The following is a 20,401-nucleotide window of genomic DNA, read 5'->3' on the forward strand; positions in this document are numbered from 1 at the left end:
ATCACATCATTAGGAGAATGATGTGATTGACATAACCCATTCCGTTAGCCTAGCACTTGATTGTTTAGTATATTGCTATTGCTTTCTTCATGACTTATACATGTTCCTGTAACTATGAGATTATGCAACTCCCGTTTACCGGAGGAACACTTTGGGTACTACCAAACGTCACAACGTAACTGGGTGATTATAAAGGAGTACTACAGGTGTCTCCGAAGGTACATGTTGAGTTGGGGTATTTCGAGATTAGGTTTTGTCACTCCGATTGTCGGAGAGGTATCTCTGGGCCCTCTCGGTAATGCACATCGCTATAAGCCTTGCAAGCAATGTGACCAATGAGTTGGTTACGGGATGATGCATTACGTAACGACTAAAGAGACTTGCCAGTAACGAGATTGAACTAGGTATTGGATACCGACGATCAAATCTCGGGCAAGTAACATACCGATGACAAAGGGAACAACGTATGTTGTTATGCGGTTTGACCGATAAAGATCTTCGTAGAATATGTAGGAACCAATATGGGCATCCAGGTTCCGCTATTGGTTATTGACCGAGAATGGTTCTAGGTCATGTCTACATAGTTCTCAAACCCGTAGGGTCCGCACGCTTAACGTTACGATGACAGTTTTATTATGAGTTTATAAGTTTTGATGTACCGAAGTTTGTTCAGAGTCCCGAATGTGATCACGGACATGACGAGGAGTCTTGAAATGGTCTAGACATAAAGGTTGATATATTGGACGACTATATTCGGACACCAGAAGTGTTCCGGACGTTTTCGGAGAAAACCGGAGTGCCGGAGGGTTACCGGAACCCCCCGGGGAGAGATAATGGACCACATGGGCCTTGGTGGAAGGAGAGAGGGGCGGCCAGGGTGGGCCGCGCGCCCCCTTCCCTCTGGTCCGAATTGGACTAGGAGGGGGGGGGGGCGCCCCCCCTCTTTCCTTCCCCCTCTCCCCCTTCCTTCCCCCTCCTAGTAGAAGTAGGAAAGGGGGAGTCCTACTCCTACTAGGAGAAGGACTCCTCCTCCTTGGCGCGCCCACAAGGGCCGGCCGGCCTCCCCCCTTGCTCCTTTATATACAGGGGCAGGGGGGCACCGTAGGACACACAAGTTGATCTACTTGATCGTTCCTTAGCCGTGTGCGGTGCCCCCCTCCACCATAATCCACCTCGGTCATATCGTCGCGGAGTTTAGGCAAAGCCCTGCGCCGGTAGAACATCATCATCGTCACCACGCCGTCGTGCTGACGGAACTCATCCCCGAAGCTTTGCTGGATGGAGCCCGGGGATCGTCATCGAGCTGAACGTGTGCTGAACTCGGAGGTGTCGTACGTTCGGTGCTTGGATCGGTCAGATCGTGAAGATGTACGACTACATCAACCGCGTTGTGCTAACGCTTCCGCTTACGGTCTACGAGGGTACGTGGACATTACTCTCCCCTCTCATTGCTATGCATCACCATGATCTTGCGTGTGCGTAGGAATTTTTTTGAAATTACTACGCTCCCCAACATGTGCATGATCGAGAGGGTGTGTCTCAAGAAGCGACAACAAATCTACCTAGATACAAGGAGCGCGAGAGAGACATGTACATGATAGTGGAAGCAAGAGTGTGGAGGTGTATAAACCTATATGGAGGCTAGTCGATCAATGTTTGTGAGAGACATATGAGTCGGGGGTGCAAAAGAGAGAGGTTTGTGTGTGTGAGAGAGAGAGACGGTAGTCGGGAAGGGAAGTGGAAGCAGGAGTTGTGCGTGTGTGCGTGAGAGAGAGGGGGGGGGGGAGAGTTTGTCTGATCGGTAAACAAATGAATAATGTCAGTTTTACAGCTGAGATGAAGACGGAAAGGAGAAAGCAAAAAATGTTGTGTGTGCAGGAGAGAGAAATTTTAGTCCTAGGAGTCATATCTAGAGAGTTATAGGGTGCGTGGGAGAACCCTAGAGAGAAAGACGAAGTGAAAGACGAGCGAGAGTGTGTGTTTGGCGATGAAAAAGAAACCTTAGGTACCTAGTGATACCAGAGAACAATAGAGACATGAGAGATAATGAAAACCGTCTAATGTATAATGATAGGGAGAGTGTGACACTTCTCGAGGGAGACGTTGAGGGACCATGTTTGCGAAAATAGGAGAAACATGAAGTGAGCGTGCGGGTGAGCTGGAGAAAAGAGAGTGATGAAGAAGCATGCGAGAGAGATGGGCGTGAAAGGAGATTCAAATATTTAGTTGCATGTATAGAAAATGTCAACATAAAAGGGATTCCAAAATTTGAATTCAAGATGATGATACATGTAATTCATACTCGAACCAAAATTGATCTATCAAACATGCATATGAATTCACGCACGTCTATGTTATTTAATATGTAGATATTACTGATCCATACAATTTAGTAGAACATAATTTGGTTTAAAATTTTTGAATTCAACCTTATGATTTTGAGATCATTGTATTTGTAAATAATATTATATATATAAAGGAGCAGAATTCTTTGATGTGCTTTTGAAAGTATATATAAAAATGATGTATATAGAATTTTATTCCAATCAAAAATGGATCCTGCCCGAACAAAAATAGAATACAAAATGGATTGGAATTGAGTTGGCACAGTAAATGTGTAAGATTTGTCTCAAAAAATTGAACGAAGCGGCCAAACTCGCAGTAACCGCCCGAAACCAAAATATGAGAGATGGAAATTACCGCCTGTTCCTAACATGCAACACATGTCGGCTCGATTTCAATACGTCTTGATAGGGGAAGATTTGTAATTTTACTCAAACGTGACATAACCACCTCTCACCCGGATTCATACACGGTGGGTGCCAAAACATAGTGTCTCCTCGGCCGAAATCGCCTCTCACCCGGATTCTTACACGGTGGGTGCCAAAACAAACTCTCCTCGGCCGAAATCTCCGCCGGCAAATATTCGGTGTATGTGAGATTACCATCCTGTCCCCAACCGACTAATATTGCTGTGATGTAGAAAATTTTAAATGGGGGCTAAGTTTGTAAATTTCTCGCATTTGAGACAAGCGCGCCCTGAAGACATGGTTCCCCCTTCCTCTTCCCTCCATTTCCCCATTCATTCTCTTAGGGTGCCAAAACACCGTCTCCACCCCAGCCTCCTCCGTCCGCCACCCTATCCACCACCATCCTCCTCCACCATACGGGAGTTGATACCCCAACGCCGTCGTCCATTACAAGAGACATTACAAAAAAAAGACACATCTGTGACATTTTGGGCCGAATGAGTTTTTTTCTGTCATACATATGACACTTCTATGACGATAAATGTGACAAAACCCGGTATCATCATAGATGTGGTGGGATCCTACTTCTATGACAAAAAATCATGATAGAAAATGGGATTTTCGTCCTGGGCGGGCCAGAGACGCAGCTGCATGACATTCTTTGGGCCATCCATGACGGAAAAAACCATGGTAGAAGCGTGGGGGAGGAAAATTTCGGGGAGTTACCAGTTACGGTGGGAGGTCAGGGCCGAGCGATGCGCGTTTCTCTCGTACACGTGCGAGGCGTTGGCGCTAACTGAACCCGAGCGAGGCATTGGGCTCTAACTGAACCCGAGCGATTGCACTGTAGGCTACGCGTTATTGAACCCGAGCGATCGATCGATGGCTGTTAACTGAACCCGATTGAGCGATTACTTTGCTACTACTGCTAACTGAAGCCGATCGATTGGATGAACAGTGAGCGTTGCGGGGGGGGGGGGGGGTTGGATGAATAGTGAGCGGTGGCGTTGCCTCTGGATGAACAGGACCCCGTGGTGTGGAGGGCTGGATGAACAGTAGGCGGTGGAGGGGTGCCCGTGGAGGGGTGGTTGAACAGGACCCCGTGGTGGGGAGGGCTGGATGAACAGTAGACGGTGGAGGGGTGGTTGAATAGTAGCCGGTGGAGTAGCGCGTGGTGGAGGCTGGATGAACAGGAGCCCGTGGAGGCTGGAGGAGGTCGACGTTAGCCCGTGGAGGCTGGAGGAGGTCGACGGTGGAGATGAACAGTATCCCGTGGAGTCCCATTTTGCGGTACGCCACACCCCTCCCAATGAATAGGACCCCAGTTTCGACCGTAGGAGGTCCGTTTCATCCGTTTTGCGGTATGCCACACCCCTCCCGATCAGCACGACCCCCGTTTAGACCGTAGGAGGTCCGTTTCCTCCGTTTTGCGGTACGTCACACCCCTCCCGATCAACATGCCCCCGTTCCGAATGTAGGAGGTCCGTTTCCTCCGTTATGCGGTACGCCAGGCCTCATTTCCATCGCCTGTTCCATCCAAGCCCTCCCGATGAACACGACCACACATTCCGTTCCGACCCAGCCGGTTGGCTCCCCATGAACACGACAACGACACTGTTTCTCCATTCCGACCCAGCCATGTACGTGTGCGCGGGTAGGCATCCGAGACCCCACCCGTATGTACACATACGTGGCCGTATTTTCTTTCTTGCACCATGGCCGCTGTACGTACGTGTACATGCTACCTGCACGCCTCTACTACGACAGATGCGCGCCTCTACATCCACCAGTAGATATGTACGTACACGTTCGCGACCAGAATGACAACGCTACATACGCTTCGACCAGGTGGGTCCCGACTGTCAGGCACTTCCTTGCCTGCGAAGATGTAGCTGGTGGGTCCCAGCAGTTAGGGGGGCGAATCGTTTTTTTTGCCCGGACGCACTTCCTTGTGTGCGAAGATGTAGATGGTGGGTCCCAATAGTCAGGGGGCGAATCGTTTTTTTTGCCCGGACGCACTTCATTGCGTGCGAAGGTGTAGCTGGTGGGTCCCAGCAGTCAGGAGGGAAACGTTTTTTTTCACGAAATACGGTGGCCCATCCAGTGGGTCCCTGCTGTCAGGTGGAGGAATCATTACTTTCCGCGTAATAAGGAGGCACTTCCTTGCTACGGCCGTGGACCCAGCTGTCAGCCTCTCCACGTACAGTCCACGTCCGATGGAAGTCGTTCCTTGACCACGTTGACCATGCAGCGCCGAGAGCACCAGGGCGTTGGACGACAGCGAGGCCTAGGAAGGGGACGACGCGGAACCGGTGAAGACGCGGCAGTGGATGCCCACGCGGAGAGGAGTATGAGGGTTCACTCGTTCGGCTGCGGTGTGAGGCTGCCTTCGTCGCAGGGCCTGGCCAGCGGTGGGAATAGTAGGGGGCGGTGAGGCTTCCGCGGCAGCACAGCCGGCCATGGGAGGCAGGAGCAGGCGACACGACCAGCGCTGCTTTGGGCGGCTGGAGCAAGAAGACCAGAGGTTGAAGAAGCACTACGGCCGTTGGATGGACATCGTACGGTCACTGGAGCTAGAATCGTTCATATTGACTAAGTTGACAAAGCCCTCCGTCCCTGCCAACTTAGTAGGCCCACAAGTCAGCCTCCCACCAAGGTGGGTCCCAGCTAGCAGGGGGAGTATTCATTTTTTTGTGCGTAATAAAGAGGCACTTCCAGTGGGTCCGAGCTGACAGCGGGGGGAACGTTTTTTTCGCAAAATACGGTGGCCCATCTGGTGGGTCCCAACAGTCAGGGGGAAAACGTTTTTTTCGCGAAATAAGGTGGCCCATCCGGTGGGTCCCTGCTGTCAGGTGGAGGAATAATTATTTTGCGCGTAATAAGGAGGCACTTCCTTGCGGCCGCCGTGGACCCAGCTGTCAGCCTCTCCATGTACAGTACTCTTCCGATAGAAGTCGGTCGTTGACCACGTTGACCACGCCGCGCCGAGAGCACCAGGGCGGTGGACGACGGCGAGGCCTAGGAAGGGGATGACGCGGAGCCGGGGAAGATGCAACAGTGGAAGCCCGCGCGGATAGGAGTATGAGGGTTCACTGGTTCGGCTGCGGTGTGAGGCTGCTGTCGCCGCAGAATAACAGGGGGTGTGGTTGAGTGGAGGGATGGCCGGGCCAGCGGTGGGAGTAGTATGGGGGCGGTGAGGCCTCCGCGGTAGCACAGCCGGCCATGGGAGGCAGGAGCAGGCGGCACGACCGACGCTGCTTTGGGCAGCTGGACCAAGAAGACCAGAGGTTGAAGAAGCACTACGACCGTTGGATGGACATCGTACGGTCACTGAAGCTAGAATCGTTTATATTGACTAAGTTGACAAAGCCCTTGGTACGCTCCAACTTAGTAGGCCCACAGGTCAGCCTCCGAAACGGTGCACCCCAGATGTCAGGGGAAGGAATCATTTTTTGGGCGGCCGAAGCTAAGAATATCCGAGATTGAAGAAGAAGCACGACATCCATTGGATAGACATCCAACGGCCACTGCTGCTAGAACCGTGTGTTGACTATAATAAGTTGACAAAGCCTTGCATACGCGTCAACTTATTTTTTAGGGGACGCGTCACTTAGTAGGCGCACAAGTGTGTGGCAGAGAACTTATAGCCCATTTTCATTTTGTAAGAATGTACAACCCATTTTTGAATTCTAATGGAATTTACAATAGCCCATTTACAGTTTGTTAAAAGTACAACCCATTTTCTAGCTAGGACGACGACTAATAATTTCAACCAACCATTGAAGATAGAATTCAATAAAATTTTCCACATTTTGATGGGATCCGAAATATTTTTATCCCGAAATTTCTAGTCAGATTAAATATAAATTTGTATTACGTAAAAATCCAACGAAACATTGCGCGCGACACAATGAAAATTTAAGATTTTCAAAATCCATAAATAATATTTTATAAACTAATTTTGTGTTTGGTGCATTTTTATAGTTACTGCCCAGTTTTTATAAATACATCCCATTTATTATTTTTTAAAGCCCATTTTCCTGTTAAGCCTAATGCATCCCTCCTAGGAAAGATTTGCAGCCCAGCGGGGCGGAGAATAACAAGTTGACCTTGCCTGGGTATTCCTCAAAAAGACGTATAGCTGGGCTAGCCATTTTCATCTTGAAAAAAATTAGTATCTGGGCTGGATATCTGGCCTGGGCTAGACGGGCCACAACCCGCCCAGTTAATACCCTGCTCTCCTCTGAACAACAACGAAATCATCGCCAAGAAAAACTCTGCAGTGCTCACGCCTCAAAAACACAAATACTGCTCGAGCTGCTTGGTCCCAGCTGTCGGCCGCACCTTGTGCAATTCTCTCATTTATATTGACTACATAGGTTGACAATGGTGTGGGACCGTGATGTCAGGAAACCAGGAGAAAGCAAAAAAAATATAGTTGTACATAATAAGGAGGCACTAGCGTACGTACGGCTATGGCCCTAGTGGGTCCCTAGTGTCATCCAGTCAAAATAAAGTCATCTCCTGAATCCTCATGTTCATTGACGATGTTAACAATGCTCGGCGCCACGGCGAGCGCAACAACTTGAAGGACAACGGAGAGGGCCTCGCGGGCCCTATGGAGGTCTGATACAGCGCCCACTGCTCATTTAGGAAGCCAGGATCATCGTACACCTATGAGCACCTTCGAGAAACTGAGACGACATGATACGGTAAGGCCGCGCTTGGGAGCTCTGGTTTATTTCAAACCTGTATTAACATACAAGTGTAATTTACTCGTCATCGGAAACAACACGTAAAATACAGGCGTAATGAAACCGAGGGCCCGAGGTCTGTAAGTAAAACCGGCGGGTTACGCGTGTAATTTGAGAGACCAATGTATATTTTGCGAGCACTACTATATGGACGACATTACCAGACGATACATGAACGATGTGTGTATCATGCCATCCATGGGAAGGCTGAAACAACAGCTAACGGCTGGATTGGCAATCATCCGAGTGTCGTTCAGCGTTTTTATCATGTGTGAAGTACTTCCAATATTTTACTAGTCGAAATCGACCAACCAAGCGCCTTCGCCCGAGACCATCTGCTTTAATTTACAAGCATCAGTTTTACAAGCGGTTTTGGTTGGAAAAGGACGATCCAATCACGGCCTAATATCATGAGTTGGTCAGAAGATCATATGGTTTCACGTCTAACCTACCCGACATGTCGTATAGGCTATGAATGAAACATCAGACGATGAACTTCTTACACACGGAAACAACAGAAGAGGATGATCTTCTTAACAAGCAAATCACTGGCATTAGATCGACATGCAAAATAATACGAAGCATTATTCTTAGGAGGCACGGTGAACAGCTCGTGATGCCGCATGCCACAACATTCCAAGCTCAACTTTGCAATCAAACACAAGGCCTGACATTACATAGACAATATTCAGAACAAACTCTTAACACATGAATATCTCAGTAGAGTAACTATTTACTTCTAAATTGAACACAGGAATAGGAAAAAACACTCAACCCTGCTCACAGCAAGGGCGTCCCACTCAAAAATATCAAATGCATGTCTTCTGGCTAACATCAATGAGCAAATTTTGACAAGGTTTTCCAATTCCAATATATTAAACTAACGTCTTCTTGCTAACATCAATGATTAAACTTTGACAAGCTTTTCCCATTCAAAATATGTAATGCCTATGATCGTGGAGTCCTGTCGTAGCTTCTTGTACTTGTTTGGTCACTTTTTGCCCAGGGCACTCCACGTGTTGTTAAATTGCCAATGGTCTCTGCAGACTAGTCATGTCACCGGTGTCTAATAATACTCTATAAAGCTTCTCGATCATTCCTTCTGTAATGTAGCGCAAACAGTGACTGCTTCTTTCTGCAAAGTGGAATGACCAACTGGACCCAGTAATGCAACATTTTGCCTTGGACACATTGGCTCCTTTTGTGCAGTTCAACTAAAATCGAAGTCAGAATAAAACCGAGCTTTAATTTTGACATCCCTGTAAGCAACAATAGGTATAAGGGAAACAATTACTGAGAAATAATGGTTGATGACTTGTCTTAATGGGAAACAAAGCAGGAGAGTAGCAATTCTCCATCAGTGTGATTCATTCATATTGACTGAGACATTATCTTAACAATGCCTTGTTTCAACATGTATAAAGAACGACAAAGCAGAAAAGTACCATTCCGAAAACAATGCAACTGATTCATTTTAACAGAGACATTATCTTAACAATACCTTGGTTAAACATGTAGAAAGAACTACAAAGCAGGATAGTACCATTCCTAACAAGTGTTGTAGTTTTGAACTAAGATTGAATAGTTAAATAATTCTGAGAGTGGCATTGCTTAATTTTACCAGCGGCATTAGATTAACGAAAAGCATAAACAGTTCCAGGGGAGAGTGGGCGCAACAACAATATGTGCTTCCATCTACTTATAAAGGGGGATGCAGAGTTTATTGTAACAAAGCAACAAGCATCATGACTGGGTTGGTCCCATTTTTGTTCACTACTTAATGGGAAAAGACAGCAATACAATAGCATCAATTCAACATTTATTTAAAACAGTACCAATACAAGTAGCACAACATCTCAAAGCACACTGCACAATCATGTGGATGAAGGCCTGTACTGACCTTTCATGAGAACACCAGGATAAAATACAAATCTGCCAACACGAATAGGAGATCAAATCTCGTTTTGTGCAGTTGCACTGAAATCAAGCAAAGTGTTTCGCGTAGCGAAGCAAAATGTCGCAATAGCAACAAGTTGAATAGATATCCCTGTTTAAATAGAGGCAAAAAAGGAATCAATTACTGGCTAATAAAGGAGGATGAAACATGCGGCCACAAAAATGGTAATCCCGCCAATCCCAAACAAGTGTTGCAGTTTTGAAATAAGATCCAGTAGTTAATTCTAAGAGTGGCATCAGTTACTGGCTTATAAAGGGCGTGATGCTGAATTTGTTGTAACAAAGCAACAAGCATCATGTCTGGGTTGGTCCCATTTTTGTTCACTACTTAATGGGAAAAGACAGCAATACAATAGCTTCAATTCAACATTTATTTGAAACAGTACCAAAACAAGTAGCACAACATCTCAAAGCACACTGCACATCATGTGGTTGAGACCAAGATTTGAAACAACTCGCCACGAAGACTAGAAACAAATCTCGATCTCCTTTTGTGCAGTTCCACCAAAATTAAGCAAAGTCACCGGTGTGACATTCAAGTTGAACTGCACAAAACACTCTTAAAACATAAGTGTTTCGAGTAGCGAAGCAAAATGTTGCAATAGCAACAAGTTGAATCGATACCCCTGTTTTAACAGAGGCAAAAAAGGAAACAATTACTTGCCGATAAAGGAGGATGAAACAAACGGTGACAGAAAGAAGCATCTAACTTATCTTGGATGGAAAACAAAGTAGGATAGTAGCATTTCTAAAATGGTTGCATTGATTCATATTAACAGAGACATTCTCTTGAAACAACATTCGTTAAAAAATGTAATTTACTTTTAACAATGGCATTGCTTCAATTTTCTGGCGGCATTCTTAGATTAACAACATCAAAATAGCTGTATGGGACATGCTAGCACCATGTGCGTCCACACGTATAAATGGGTGATGCAGAGTATGTAGCCAAGAAGCATATCTGTGTTGGTCCCATATTTGTTCTCTTTGAACTTTTTTCCTATATGACGGCATCAAATCTAGTCCTGCACAAACTATCCGACCCCCCCCCAGTTTCTTTCCCTTTTCAACAAAGAGATCGGTTCCTTACAGATGTGTGTAGTGGGTTACCCCCTTTTTCGCTTTTCGACCAACAAAGCGGCTGGATAGCCAGTCTATACTACTTTTCCTCCCTCCTTTCCTCATTGAACCACGTCCTAGATTCATGCTCCACCCCACCGCACCCTTCTTTCCTGTTTAAACCAAGACGTAGATTTGACTATAGATCGAAAAAGATCCACATGCAGCTAGAGCAACAACGATTTCAAAGAAACTTATACCTTAGGGTCGTCGGGATGTGGCAAGGTGTGTGGCGGGAGGCCGGATCTGCCCACACTACGTACGACAGCGAGGAAGAAGGGGTCGGTGGCCCTCCCGCACAGGCGCTGGGTGAAAGAGAATAGCGCAGCCGGCAGTGAATTGCCTCCCTCGCCGAAGGCGATAGAGTGAACGCTGCACCTCCTCCCCTTCCCGGTGCGACGGGATACAGACGCCTCCTTCACCAGCTGTGAGGGGGGAGAGAGATAGACAAGAGGCCAACGCAGTCTTGTTTAGATCTGGTGAAGAGAGGATGAGAGACTGTGAATATAGCAAACCCTAGCAAATGAACGCTGAGCCTCCAACGTGTAACATATATGTAGTGCGGCGAGCGTGTGGAGAGTGCAAACCCTAGCGAACAAGCGTTGCGGATCCCGCTTATATATATACTAATGTAGTACGGACTGAGCTCCGGTGCCTTCACTGCATCTGCTTTTGGTTGTATGACAGGTGAGCAGCCACATTTTGGGCTCACCTGTCATAAACACAAAGGCAGGTGCACTAAGTCAATGAAGCTGCGTCCATATAGTACTCTCATGTATACGACTAATATATGGTGGAGTGGTTTTCTTATTCTCTCCATAGCAATCGTTTTAAATTGTGTAAGTACGAAATGAAACTCTTTATTTAATGTACAGTGAAGAAAACTAGTACTACTTCCGATGAACTAACGATCCATGCCCACGCGTCCTGGTCGCACTTCCTGTCCTTCACGTGTGGTACACTACCCTCCCTTAAGTGAACAACCACTCATGCGCGGAAACATGTGAGAGTGTGTGCAAATAAAGAATTTTAATTTCAATTATCAGAAAGGTTTGAGAGTATTACAAAGTTTGACTTCAGTCAAATCTAATATGCGGAGTAAATAAAAATGGAGGGCTACTACGTCCATCCGGGTTTTTAGTCCACACCATTTTTTATATGAAAGTTAATAGCTGGACAAATAAAATTACAGGGGAGCTGGAGACAAAGTTGTGAGAAGGCTTAGAAATCAATACAAAACTTATGCTCTTAGTACCAATGTCGATCCTTCTTCGAGGAAACATTTGGTTCATAGCCAATTCTATGATAAAATTGCACCAATGTGAAAGACGACTGCGTCTCCAATGCAACCAAGGTGAACTGACGAAGGATATCATCTTTGTGCGTAACAAGCAAAGAGCACTGATGGAAGACAACTTGTTTTTCATTGAAAATCGATCAGCTTCACCAGCCGACGCAACCATGAGGCGCAACCATGAGCATCAATAGGTCATCGTGGTGATGCATCATCCATTTGGCATCAAGTTTGGGTGAGGCACCTATGAAGTTCGACAAATCCTCACTGTGGTCTATTTCTTCTCAGTAATCAAGCTCGAGGAAGGAAGAACCACGTGGCAGAGGACAGTGAGGCAGAACAACAATGGCCATCCAATTTTGTGCAGTTCCACTAAAATTGAGGAAGACATGCCCGGGTATGGAGACACACATTGCTGTTTCCAAAAATATAAAAAAGGGTTAGCAATGACATCTCAATTGTCAATAAGAATTAATGAAAAGTACACCAACAAACAGAAGCATCATAATTATATCTTGATGGGTACTAAACCAGGATACCCGAGAAAAAAAGCATTTCTTCATTTAACCAGTGATAGTACAACCACCATATGGACAATGACCGCACAAACACCATGTACTTTTTGTCGAAACAACATGTATACCTCCAGCGAGGCATAAATCAGGACAACTTTTCGAGTGGCATTTCCTCTATAATAGTACTAGTAGGTGATGTTGGACCAGCCGACGAACCCTAGCTACTATGCATGGGGAGCTGGGGAGTAGCCACATAGAAGAAAACCCGCACGCAGCAACCTGGGGAGCTGGACCAGTACGAGAAGTTATACCTCATGTGGGCGACATGTTGTTTAGGTGGGCGGGCGGGATCTGCCCACACGACGGCAGCGAACAAGGGCGCGAAGGATCTTCGTCCGTGCCAATGCCGGCTCCGAGAGGACGGTGCGCATCGGCTTCCTTCGTCGCTGATGGCGACAACGTCAACGCTGCACCTCCTCACCTCCCGCAGCGGACGGGATTCGGCCGGATCTGTGACCACCGGTGAGGAGAGAGATAGAGTGGACACTGTCATCTTGTTTTGATATGGAGAGGGTGAGAGAGCGAGACGCGAGAAACTCTATCAAACAAGAGGCTATAATGGAGTAAAAAATCTCTCCATAGCAGTGGTTTTAAATAGAATACGCGCGTTCCCGAAAAAAAAGAAAAAAAAACTGGCGGAAAGTTTTTTAAGGGTCTGTCTAGGACACATCTAGATGTGACATAGTTATGTCACATCTAAGTTGATGTCCACTCTGTTTGTGGTCTATTTTTTTGTCCTAGTTTTTTTTGTTTCTTGTTGCTACATTATATACTTGTGGGAGCTTAGATGTGATATCCTTAAATAACATCTAGATGTGAATTAGACAAACTGATTTTCTAAAGTACCAAGAAAGAAAACTCGATCAAAAACACGCCCCCGCTTCCAGGTCGCGAGAGTCGTCGCGCACACACACATAGACATAGACATGCATATCCGTGTTTACGTAAACTTCCATTTCCATCTCCATCTCCAATCATATTTGTCCAACTGGCACATTATTTACGTTGTTAATTATATACGTAGCAATATTAACGTACAACATCTCTTGTTTGCGCACGTCCGGACCGCTGCCACGGCCGGTCCTGACCAACCCGAACCCTCTTCATCACCCGCGCGTGCTTCCCGCCCGAAACGGTCAGTGCCGCATTCATGTTGGGCCAGAGCGGACACGACCTCTCACTGGTGCCGGCATTGAAGCGGCATGCCGGCCGAGAGAGCGTCGCCCGCGCCACTTCCGGGTGCACGCGGCTGCTCCGCGTTCAAAGGTCACAATAGCCGGCTACAACATGCATGTAAAAAGTTCTTGGAGTCCGTGCTACAGCTAGCTGTCCTCCCCCAACTCGTCAATCTCTTCCAGTAGTGCTAGTACTCCATGGCGCGATCCATCGACAAGCAGGCAAGAAAGTTATCGTATACTCGGTTTGCGGTGAGTGGCATGCCGAGCGACCATGTGGGGTCGAGCCGTGGAGGATGATTAGACACGAACACGACAGACGTGATTTAAACGTTGGTTTTGCTCGATGGCGCGATCCAACGAAACAAAACGTTGGTTTCTCTCCGTTTCCATTTTTTCTCCGGAAAAACGGAAACTTTCCACTCCATTTTCATTCCTATTCCAAGGTTGCCCCGTTACAACATTCCATCAAATACAAAGGAAAACTAACATGCATGCCGATGCATCTCAATGATTCACAGATCATAGCCAATATTTACTTCACAACTAAAGAAATAAGTTGTGAGAGCGTGTACAAAAGAAAAACTACTGATGGGGTCACTACGACTTAAACCCTAAACCCTAAACATGATTTAATTCCCTGGCCAGGTAGAACCTATCGAAGGAAAGACGGCTGACACCCTCGGATCATACAATGCTTTTGTGCAGTTCCACTAAAATCGACCTGAGCATCCCTGATGGCAAAGATATTGAAGAAGTGTGATTAGAATAATAGTACTAGCACTAGTTCATGAGACATAAACTCATCACGAGTAGAAGTCGGAAGAAGTAGAGAAAGATCGACATGGAGATGGAGCTACGGCAGTGGAGCAAGCCGGCTCCGAAAGGAAGATGGACTACCTGGGACGTCGGGCTGTAGCTAGAAGGGCAGTTGGGACGCGGCATCGGCCCATACCGCGGTGACCCCCGATTGGGACGTTGTCGGACCTCGAGGACTATCGCAAAGGTTACTAATATCCTCAAGGAACTAGCAAACACTATCAACATGAAATAAGTAGGGTGAATCTCGGGTTCAAAACCCTGGAGTAGAGTACCCACTAACTAAATGGCATCACGGGATGCTTCGAGAATGATGGCCAGAGTCATCACACTGGGACACTAAACATGGCTAAACTACTAGGCGATCCCCTAAGACACCTAGGGTCATGATAATAACTCCAACATATATGTCGAGGCAATAGGGTACCTCAACTCAGCAATTAGTGTGATTAACCTGGCGTAGAGGAACATCGAAACCAGAGGGAAAGGATATTGCAAGTGCATCAGATTGTTTAGAAACTTGGGAAGACTCGGACAACATAATGGTTGTAAATGCTCAAAAAGATTTGAGACATCCTGCAAATTAGTGGCATGACCACTCAACAACATCATATCAAGGTTTCGAGACCAACTATCAACATACAAAAGTAGTAGGAACTGAACAGAGACTTAAATCCATCAATCCTATAGGTCTACGGATTAGTAACACGTGATCCTGATAGAAAGAAGAGAAAGCCTAGTTCCTTAACCCTGTAGGAAAAATAAGATGACTTTGATCAGAAGGGCATAAGGCATAAGGAGTAAAAAGAGCTTTACATTCCATCCCACAATCAATTCTCTTATATATAACTAAAGAACTTCTAGACTCAACTTCGACCAGTTTGGCTTGGTAATCCTACAGGCAGTCAAGCTCTGATACCAAAGCTGTCAGGACCCCGACTCAAAGCCACACCGATCTAGCATGTAATACCTCATATCACTTTGTGGCCTCACGGACAGTATTCCCACTGGTGTTGCCTTACCTTGCCCGGGACCGTTTGCGCCTTTTGGCACACGTATATGATAGTGTCGCTAGCATCCATATGCAAGGAGCCCGGGCTGACATGGCTAGTCGTAAACCCAAAGTGGCACTAACTTACAGGGACAGGCATACATGACCCAGCAATGAACGTGTCGGTCATCAGCGAGTGAATCCAGGTTGTAGCAACTGGGCTAGCAGGACTCCGGTAAACCGGGCTGTAGCAGGCTAACAGGACTCCGGTAGACACCGCGTGCCATTTCCCTGAAGGGACAGACACAGGAATGAAGAAGGACACATGCCGGCCAACCTAAGTGTTCCGGAGTAGTAGCAAGCTACCATGGCTCAGTGGAAGCACTAGGAGACATTTCCCGGTAAGAGAGGCTACCAAGGATAAACAACTAGATAGTCAGATCCCACACACACCAAGCATTTCCATAACATACACACAATATGCTCGATATGTGCAAATACAACATGGCATCACAAACATGACTCTACAACTCAATATTTTATTCAATAGGCTCCGAGGAGCGAGATATTACAAACATGGGTCTTGTGACCCAACACTTAGAGCATACAAGTCAAAGCACATGCGTAAGCTCATCATGTCTGAGTACAGACATCTATTAATGAAAAAGGCTGAGAAGCCTGACTATCTACCAGATCCTGCCGAGGGCACAAGATCGTAGCTGAGGTAACAAGCTAAACGTTGAAGTCCACGTGAAACTACTAGTGAGACTGAAGTCTCTCTGCAAAAACATAAAATAGGCAAACGTGACTACAAATGTACCCAACAAGACTTACATCAGAACTAACTACATATGCATCATTATCAACAAAGGGGTGGTGGGGTTTAACTACAGCAAGCCAGCTTTGACTCGGTGGCTATCCTGAACTACGACTGTAAGTAACTCTTTTGAGGTGGCGCACACGAGTCCACATATTCACCATATCAATACGCCACTATGGATCTGCTCCCGTCTCCCTACGAGAATGCCATCCATAGCACTCACGCTTATCTTGCGCGTTTTAGAGTATCCACTTTCACTTGTCTATGAACTGTACAGGCAACCCAGAAGTCCTTCACCGCGGACACAGCTATTCGAATAGATCATATTAACCCTGTAGGGGTGTACTTCTTCACACACGCTCTCGCCACTTACCGCCGTTTACACGACATGTACTCGGCAACCTTCAAGCGGAAGCCCAGCGAGGGTGTCGGCCACGACCTGACTAACCACACAAGTCTCTTGTCCAGGTTTATTACCTATTCGGATTCCATCCGCAAGGAGATCCGGCCGGGGTGTTGCTCACGGCCCCAAACGATGTGTGCAGGGTTCCCAAGCCCACCATTCGGGTGCCACTTGGTACACCGGGCCACTGTGCCTAGTCTGTCCCAAGCCCACCTGTACCGGGTGCCACTTGGTAGACTACTAACACTACCTACAAACACCAGAAACAAGTTGCAACTCTTGGACAGAGATCGAGTTGATTAATAAGTCGAGAGAACTTGGAGTGCCCGGAGCCCAATGTGTGGTAGTAACTGTTCATGGATCACAAACACAGAACTCAGTTCCTGAGGACGGTTTCAATGAGACAACCACCATGTACTCCTACATGGCCTCTCACCGCTACTTTTACCAAATCGTGTTCACACACTTAGCTCACACACAGTAGGACATGTTCATCACCATTCCAATTCATCCCCGATGAATCGGACCTGACTCAACTCTAAGCAATAGTAGGCATGACAACAAGCATGATTGAGTAGGCACAACAGGGCTCAAACAACTCCTACTCATGCTAGTGGGTTTCATCTATTTACTGTGGCAATGACAGGTCATGCAGAAGAAAAGGGGTTCAACTACCGCAGCATGTAACAGTTGAATCGTTGTTGTCCTAATGCAGTAAAATAGATCAGGAGCGAGAGAGTGGGATTATATCGGAATGAACAAGGGGTTTTTGCTTGCCTGGCACTTCTGAAGATAATATAGTTTCTTCATCGGTGTCATTGATCACATCGCCGGAACAACGTCTACCGAGGGGAACAACACCTGCAAACAGGGAAGAACACAATCAATGCAATGCAACAATATGATGCATGATCATGACATGGCAATATGCTATGATTTGAGCTGATGCAACTAAAACCAGATTAAATGAAGTTGGTTTGAATCAAAGATTCAAATTCAAACTCCATATGTGATTTATTATATGCCATTTAATTGAATTGTCCTAAACAGTAGTCATAAGTTGGTCTAACATGCATGAAAATGGTACAGATGGATAGATTGGACTTTTTTTGATCATTTTTCATATATAATTTATTTCATTCTGAGTTACGGTTGATTTTATATGATTTTTAGAAGTTTATAACATTTTCTGAAATAAATAAAGCATTTAAGATTTATTTAAATTCCAGAAGAGTTACTGCGTCAGCATGATGTCACTGTGATGTCAGCGGTCAACAGGGACGGTCCAGGTCAAACTGACCAGTGGGTCCACTGGTCAGTGACCCAGTGTTGTTTAGTGACACTGACAGGTGGGGTCGGGTCAACGGACACATCAGCACAGTCAACTCTGACTGGTGGGTCCCGCGTTATAAAACTAATCTAAAAAGAAAATAAACACGGAGTTAATTAGGCACGGGGCCCAGTTGTCGGTGTCACAGGAGGGGTTAGTTAGTGGGTCATTAGCCACTAAGGATGCCCATGTCTGCGGCTAACCACCGGTGGTACACAGACGCGGCGGCATCGCTCGTCCCAGCGATTCCGGCGACGAGAAGAGGCGGGGTTGGGCTCGTTGGAACGCGCGCGAGGCGGCGCTACAACAGTGGTGGTGGAAGGTGCTGGGGTAGCCGGTGACGAGGCGGCAAGCATGTCCGCGGCGGCCAGAGTTCGGATGTCGACCGTTCTGACGTCGCAGGGCACAAAAGGAGGGACAGATGGTTGCTCAAGTCCCATGGTGACGCGCTGAGCGCGGTGACGCGCTCAGTTTCGAGCTCTAGTGGGCGTGGCCACGACGGTGAGGAGCTCAGGCGGTGGCGCGATTTGATCAGCAAGGGGGCGACGGCTACAGGGTGTAACAAGCTCGGGGGAGAGGGGTTTCTGACGCAGGAGCTCACGGTGGTTGCAGAGGGCGTCGACGCGGGCTCGGAGAAGGCCGTACGGTGACGTACGGGCGGCGGCGATCCTCGGTGGCCGAGGAGGGGAACGGGGGAGCTGGCGGCATCCAGGGCTTCCCGGCACCTTCTGTCTTGGCGAGGAGGAAGAGGGGGACGAGACGGGGCTTCTTGGCGCATCGGCGAGGCGAGGGGAGCACAGTGGCTGCGGCAATCGGCATCGGCGGTGATGGTGGCGTGTCGGTGCTGCTGCGGGAGAGAGCAGAGGAGAAGGAGGGATCCAGGGAGAGTGAGAGAGGGTCGAGGGGCTGCGTGGCGCTCATCTAGAGCCGCCCAAGAGGAACCAGGTAGGCAGGGAGGGAGGAGGTGGCCTGGGCATGGGCGTGCGGGCGTCGGGCACGCGCTCATCCTTCTGTCCGACGAGGAAGACGACAGGAGGAGCTGCGGTGGTGGGCTGGGCCTGTGCTGCTGGGCTGACTTCAGGTAAGGCCAGGTAGGCTTCGTCTCTCTCTCTCTTCCTAATTCTTTTGTGTTTTCTATTTATTCTGTTTTGTTTTGATTTAGTAAAATACTAAACCATTTTATAAAATACTGGAAATAATTAGGGGTGTTGTCTGAATTATTCCAGTGAGCCATAACAATTCCCAACATTTTTGGAGCACCTAATATATATATAGCATTTAAATAGCTCCAATTCAAATATGTTTGAATTAATTCAAAGCCCAAATATGTCCTGAAAAAATGTAAACCATCTTTGGTAGATGCTTCCACCTCCATCCAGAAATGTTGAACATTTTTAAAGGGCATTTTGAGTTCAATGAAAAAGAATTTATTTTGACCCTAGTCGAATTCATTTGGTGCTAGGGTTTGAGAATCCCCATTTCATATTTAAATGAAATTTAGACATGATGACATGATGATCATGCAAGGACAAGCAAAGGCTAAGCTAGGGCTGTGACAGACGCACCGACTGTGGGTTTTCTCCCTCGCCGATGTCGACTGCATCTACGCAGAACATTGTTCACTTCCCCCAGCTGCGGGATCAGGCCCGTCATTCTATGCTTGTGAAGAGAGCAACCTTAGCAAGAAGGCTTGTAGCTTAGGCTCCTGCTAGTGTATGTATAGTGGTTTTCTTTTTCTCTCCATATCAACCATTTTATATTGCGTACATGTCATTCAAGAGTGAAATGATGGTTGCTTCTTCCGACTAACATACTGTGTGATTTAACTGCTCCTTAGTGGCCCCTACACATACTCCCACTACGTGTATGCAAAAGTCACATGTACACATGGACGCAAAAACGCGCGCGACGCCCTAATGCATGCATGTCCGAGCACACGACGGAACACACACGGTCACGCTAAGTGCTCAACCTACACGTGCATGCACACACATACTCAGTCAGGGTGAGCTAGTGACCGTATAAACACCGGAAAATATATATATTGAGCGCAATGAGCGTATTATGAAGTCCACTGACCATATTTTTACAAATATATAGTGACAGACAGTGTATTTATCTCGTTTGAAATTAAGCCATATTAACCGGAGAGGAGGCAGTATGGACTAGCATTACTTTGGCCTTGTTTGGATACTCTAACTCAGTTAGAGGTTAGCGTTAGATTCTGACCCTGAACTAACCGTGAACTAACTCTAGCCAAAGAGGTGTTTAGATGACAGGGTTAGATGGAGCACGGATACGGCGAGGCGCCTTCACGGGATTTGCGAGAGGGAGGGAGGAAGAGGACGAGAAGCTTCGAGGAAGTGGCGAGGGATTTGCTGCAGCGAGAGCGAGAGAAAAATGTGTTTTTTTAGT

This window comes from Triticum aestivum, chromosome 2B, assembly GCF_018294505.1.
Source record: "Triticum aestivum cultivar Chinese Spring chromosome 2B, IWGSC CS RefSeq v2.1, whole genome shotgun sequence".
Lineage (NCBI taxonomy): Eukaryota > Viridiplantae > Streptophyta > Magnoliopsida > Poales > Poaceae > Triticum > Triticum aestivum.